The following is a 6,548-nucleotide window of genomic DNA, read 5'->3' as shown; positions in this document are numbered from 1 at the left end:
TGGAATGGTCTTATCAATCACTGACCCTTGCCCCAGGTACTGCGCTCAATATATAGGCGTGACAGTGAGCCATTATATACCACATACAGAGCAGAAGCAGACATTTAACTGTTTGGACATTAAATATCAAATATACTGCGTATACACTATATTACCAAAAGTATTGGACGCCTGCCTTTACACACACATGAACTTTAATGGCATCCCAGTCTTAGTCCGTAGGGATCAGTATTAATTTGGCCCACCCTTTGCAGCTATAACAGCTTCAACTCTTCTGGGAATCAATGGCGGCCCATCCATAGAGGACGCACGGGCGCCGTCCCCCCCATCCATGTCTGCGGCCCCCTGATCTACATATCAGGGCACCGGACCATGGATTCTGATGGTGAGGGGGTGTTTTTTTGAAGCACCTGATTAGAGCCAGAGGCTCTAATAGGCTTCAAAAAAGGGTGGCATCGGGGCGCGGAGCACTGTGCCCGAGCCCACCCACTTGCGTGACGATAGCAAATTAATTTTCGCAATTTTCACACTAAAGTTCCTCCCCGCCAATCAGGAGGCGGGTCTGCGAGATCTGTTTCCCGACTGGCCAAAGCATCAGGCAATCCGCTCCTCCGAAGAGGAGACACGTGGCGGAGGAAGTCGTTGGGGGGGGGATCGGACACCGGAGCCACCGCGGCCCCTGACCGCACTCTAGAAGAAGAGGAGAGGAGAGGACATCACAGCCCCACGGGTAAGTGCGGGGGGTTGCCGTGGTGGGGGGGGGAGTTGCCGTGCCACGCCACCATTGGTGGGGGGAGAGGATTTCTTTGTTTGCCGCCTCCCCAAAAGAAGAACTCACCAGCCGCCACCGATGGGAATGTTTTAACATTCTTCCAGATGCGTATTTGTGAGGTTAGACACTGATGTTGGATGAGAAGGCCTGGCTCGCAGTCTCCGCTCTAATTCATCCCAAAGGTGTTCTATCGGGTTGAGGTCAGGAATCTGTGCAGGCAGTCAAGTTCTTCCACCTAAAACTCGCTCATCCATGTCTTTATGAACCTTGCTTTTTGCACTGGTCCAAATCATTTGGTGGGGGAGGGAAGATGGTGTGGGGTTGTTTTTCAGGGGATGGGATTGGCCCCTTAGTTCCAGTGAAGGGAACTTATAAGGCGTCAGAGTACCAAGACATTTTGGACAATTTCCCACTCCCAACTTTGTGGTAACAGTTTGGGGATGGCCCATTCTTGTTCCAACATGACTGCACACCAGTGCACACAGCAAGGTCCGTGAAGACATGGATGGGTGAGCATGGGGTGGAGGAACTTGTATAGCATGCACAGAGTCCTGACCTTAACCCAATAGAACACCTTTGGGATGAATTATAGCGGAAGCTGCTGCACATTTACAGCGTTTCTGAAGCACATGGCAAAGCACTAGTCATGCTGGAACAGGAAGGAGCCATCCCCAAACTGTTCCCACAAAGTAGGGAGCATGAAATTGTCCAAAATGTCTTGGTGTGCTGACACCTTAAGCGTTCCCTTCACTGGAACTAAGGGGGCCAAGCCCAACCCCTGAAAAACAACCCCACACCATAATCCCCCCTTCACCAAATGATTTTGACCAGTGTACAAAGCAAGGTCCATAAAGACATGGATTTGGGGTGGAGGAACCTGACTGGCCTGCACACGCTGGCAACAAAAGTGAGTACACCCCTAAGTGAAAATGTCCATATTGGGCCAATTAGCCATTTTCCCTCCCCAGTATCATATGACTCGTTAGTGTTACAAGGTCTCAGGTGTGAATGGGGAGCAGGTGTGTTAAATGTGGTGTTATCGCTCTCATTCTCTCATACTGGTCACTGGAAGTTCAACATGGCACCTCATGGCAAAGAACTCTCTGAGGAGCTGAAAAAAAGAATTGTTGCTCCACATAAAGACGGCCTAGGCCAGTGATGGCAAATCCTGGCACCCCAGATGTTTTGGAACTACATTTCCCATGATGCCCCAGCACTCTGCAGTGTAGTGGAGCATCATGGGAAATGTAGCTACAAAACATCTGGGGTGCCAAGGTTCTCCATCACTGGCCTAGGCTATAAGAAGATTGCCAAGGCCCTGAAACTGATCTGCAGCATGGTGGCCAAGACCATACAGCGGTTTAACAGGACAGGTTCCACTCAGAACAGGCCTCGCCATGGTTCACCAAAGAAGTTGAGGTCACGTGTTCAGCGTCATATACAGAGGTTGTCTTTGGGAAATAGATGTATGAGTGCTGCCAGCATTGCTGCAGAGGTTGTAGGGGTGGGGGGTCAGCCTATCAGTGCTCTGACCAGGGTTTCTCAACCAGGGTTCCATGGAACCCTTGGGTTCCTCCAGAGGTTTCTAGGGGTTCCTTGAGCATTGAGCAACTTCTGACTCTCAGATAAGTTCCCTCTGACACCATTGATCTTTTTAGCTCTCTGTAAGGTGCTAATTCATCCCAATGTCCACAAGTGTAAGGAGCATTCTTCCGACTGTCCATCATACTAGTGTATAATGAATTTAGATGTAGTAATTTTTAGCAGGGTTCCCTAAGATCAGAAAGTTATTTCAAGGGTTCCTCTGTCTTCAAAAGGTTGAGAAAGGTTGGCTTAGACCATACGCCTCACACTGCATCAAATTGGTCTGCATGGAGGTCATCCCAGAAGGAAGCCTCTTCTAAAGATGATGCACAAGAAAGCCTGCGAACAGTTTGCTGAAGACAAGCAGACTAAGGATATGGATTACTGGAACCATGTCCTGTGGTCTGATGAGACCAAGATAACTTATTTGGTGTCAGATGGTGACAATCGTGTGTGGGGGCAACCAGGTGAGGAGAACAAAGACAAGTGTGTGTTGCCTACAGTCAAGCATGGTGGTGGGAGTGTCATGGTCTGGGGCTGCATGAGTGCTGCCGGCACTGGGGGGCTACAGATCATTGAGGGAACCATGAATGCCAACATGTACTGTGACATACTGAAGCAGAGCATGATCCCCTCCCTTCAGAGACTGGGCCGCAGGGCAGTATGCCAACATGATAACAACCCCAAACACTCCTCCAAGATGACCACTGCTTTGCTAAAGAAGCTGAGGGTAAAGGTGATGGACTGGCCAAGCATGTCTCCAGACCTAAAACCCTATTGAGCATCTGTGGGGCATCCTCACATGGAAGGTGGAGGAGCGCAAGGTCTCTAACATCCACCAGTTCTGTGATGTCATCATGGAGGAGGGGAAGGGGACTCCAGTAACAACCTGTGAAGCTCTGGTGACCTCCATGCCCAAGAGGGTTAAGGCAGTGCTGGAAAATAATGGTGGCCAAACACAATATTGACACTTTGGGCCCATTTTCGATATTTTCACTTAGGGGTGTACTCACTTTTGTTGCCAGCGGTTTAGACATTAACGGCTGTGTGTTGAGTTATTTTGAGGGGACACAAATTTACACTCTTATACAAGCTGTACACTCACTACTTTACATTGTAGACAAGTGTCATTTCTTCAGTGTTGTCACATGAAAAGATAGAAGAAAAGATTTACAAAAATGTGAGGGGTGTACATACTTTTGTGAGATACTGTATATATATATATTCTTCAATAAAGTCTTCACTTACGATCCTCGCTATGTGGCCCTGCCTGGGGCCAGGCAGACTATCTTCCAGAAACAGACACAGCCCCATTCTTCGTATGGGAGGGTCGAGCTCCCCTGGAGGCGGCCATGAGGGCAGCTCTCATGTAGGGATCAATGGGATCGCACACTGGAGATTGCTGTAGCGGAGAGGAAGGGGGTGTGTAACCAGGTGGACTGCATTCAGAGAGGGGGGTTTATTAAAGGACATCTTATAATATAGGCGTGGGCATAGTTGCCCTTTAAGTGGCCCCCGGTATAAGAGCTGCGGTTTCAAATCAGTAGGGATGATCTCGCGGTTCGGTCCAAATATTGCTTGTTCAGGTGCTTCTAAATGGGGGGGGAGGGGGTTCCGCCAAGCGGACAGTGCCACTTTAATAGCATTATGGGCCCCTGGGCAAGTAAAGCACTGGGACCCCTACCAGTGAGATGGTTTGCCTGCAGCACCCGTAGTGTAACTATATCTGCCGTGGTCTGCACCAATCCCATGTTCATGTAGAAAATGAAGGGGCTGTTAAATGACATATTTACCAGCCCTTCCCCGCTGCGCATCCTAACGATTCCCTATGTGCCTGCAGCTGCTGCCAGCAGGAGAGGAGAGGAGAGGAGGGAAGTCTGCAGCGCAGAGAAGGGAGGCACACAAGGGGGGCCCAGGCAGCAGGAGAATCCGATAGTGGACTGGAGGTGGGAGACAATTGTGGAAGGTGAGGGAAGTAGCTTGAGTCAATCCTTTGTTGCTCAACTTGTAGCAGCTGAAATCTGGCAGGAGAGGAGAGAAGCCTGCAGTTAGGGGAAGGGAGCACACAGGGGGGGCCCAGGCAGTGGGTGGGAGTGTACAGGAGGTGGGTGATCAGTGTGGCAGGTGGGGGGGAAATTACTGTAACCAATCTTTTGTTGCTCACCTTGCAGCAGCTGAAAGCCATTGGGAGAGGAGAGGAGAGGAGGGAAGCCTGCAGCACTGGAGAGGGTGGCACACAGGGGGGCCCAGACAGTGGGGGGGAATCCAATAGTGGACAGGAGGTGGGTGATCAGTGTGGCAGATGGGGGAACTAACTGGAACCAATCCTTTGTTGCTCACCCTGCAGCAGCTGAAATCCGGTGAGAGAGGAGAGGAGGGAAGCCTGAAGCGCTGGGGAGGGGGCACACAGGGGGGCCCCAGGCAGCAGGAGAAACTGATAGTGGACAGGAGGTGGGTGACAAGTGTGGCAGGTGGGGAAAGTAACTTGAGTCAATATTTTGCTGCTCACCTTGCAGCAGCTGAAATCCGGAAGGAGAGGAGAGAAGCCTGAAGTGCTGGGGAGGGGGGCACACAGGGGGACCCAGGCAGTGGGGGGAATCCCATGGTGGACAGGAGGTGGGTGATCAGTGTGGCAGGTGGGGGGGAAATAACTGGAACCAATCTTTTGTTGCTCAGCTTGCAGCAGCTGAAATCCAGTGAGAGAGGAGAGGAGGGAAGCCTGCAGAGCTGGGGAGGGTGGCACACAGGGGGGCCCAGGCAGTGGGGCGGAATCCGATAGTGGACAGGAGGTGGGTGACAAGTGTGGCAGGTGCGGGAACTAACTGGAACCAATCCTTTGTTGCTCACCCTGCAGCAGCTGAAATCCGGTGAGAGAGGAGAGGAGGGAAGCCTAAAGCGCTGGGGAGGTGGGCACACAGGGGGGGCCAGACAGTGGGGGGAATCTGATAGTGGACAGGAGGTGGGTGACAAGTGTGGCAGGTGGGGGATATAACCTAAACCAATCCTTTGTTGCTCACCCTGCAGCAGCTGAAATCCGGCAGGAGAGGAAAGAAGCCTGCGGCGCTGGGAAGGGGGGCACACAGGGGGGCCCAGACAGTGGGGGGAATCCGATAGTGGACCGGAGGTGGGTGATCAATGTGGCAGGTGGGGGAAGTAACTTGACCCAATCTTTTGTTGCTCACCCTGCAGCAGCTGAAAGCCAGCAGGAGAGGAGAGAAGCCTGCAGCACTGGGAAGGGGGGCACACAGGGGGGCCCAGACACCGGGGAAACTGATAGTGGACAGGAGATGGGAGATCAGTGTTTCAGGTGAGGGGGGGAATAACTTGACCCAATCTTTGGTTGCTCACACTGCAGCAGCTGAAATCCGGCAGGAGAGGAGAGAAGCCTGCAGCACTGGGGAGGGGGGGCACACAAGGGACCCAGGCACCAGGGAAACCGATAGTAGACAGGAGGTGGGTGATCAGTGTGGCAGGTGGGGGGGGGGGGGGGGGGGGGGAATAACTTGACCAATGTTTTGTTGCTCACCCTGCAGCAGCTGAAAGTTGGCAGGAGAAGAGAGAAGCCTGCAGCATCCATACCAGACCCTCATCAATGATAAGGATTTTAGGGTGGAACTCTCCTCTAGGATAAGGGTCTGGTATAACTGAATAGAATTCCTGTCCGCTTTGTTTACAAACAGAAGAAAGCGGCCTGGAACTGTCATTTACCAGCAGAGAACTGTCACTTACCAGCAAGTTCTGCAACATTTCTTTCTTTTGTATATGTCCTGCCTTAGAGAATTGTATACATCACACAGATGTGTCATTTCACAGGCAGGGTCCGGGCGGCACCCGCCCCCCCCCCTCCCCCACCCCCCCCAGACCTGTTATTTAACCAGTTCCTGCAAATGATGACATTCTTCTATATGTAAAAATCTGCATTTTTTTTTTTTTTTTTTTTTGCTAGAAAGCAAATTAGAACCCCCAAAACATTATATATTTTTTAAGCAGAGGCCCTAGAGAATGAAATGGTGGGTGTCGCATATTTTTACATCACACAATATTTGCGCAGTCGTTTTCCAAACACAAATTTTTGGGATAAAATACACTTTATTGAAACGTCATACACAAAAACACAATTCAATACCCGGAGCAATGAGATGCCTGACATTGTTTCAAAATTGCGTACACCCGCAGAATGGCGCCAAACGAC

Source organism: Lithobates pipiens, unplaced genomic scaffold, assembly GCF_037356315.1.
Source record: "Lithobates pipiens isolate NorthernLeopardFrog02 unplaced genomic scaffold, aLitPip1_a1.2 Scaffold_8, whole genome shotgun sequence".
NCBI classification, from domain to species: domain Eukaryota; kingdom Metazoa; phylum Chordata; class Amphibia; order Anura; family Ranidae; genus Lithobates; species Lithobates pipiens.
This window is presented reverse-complemented; position numbering follows the sequence as displayed.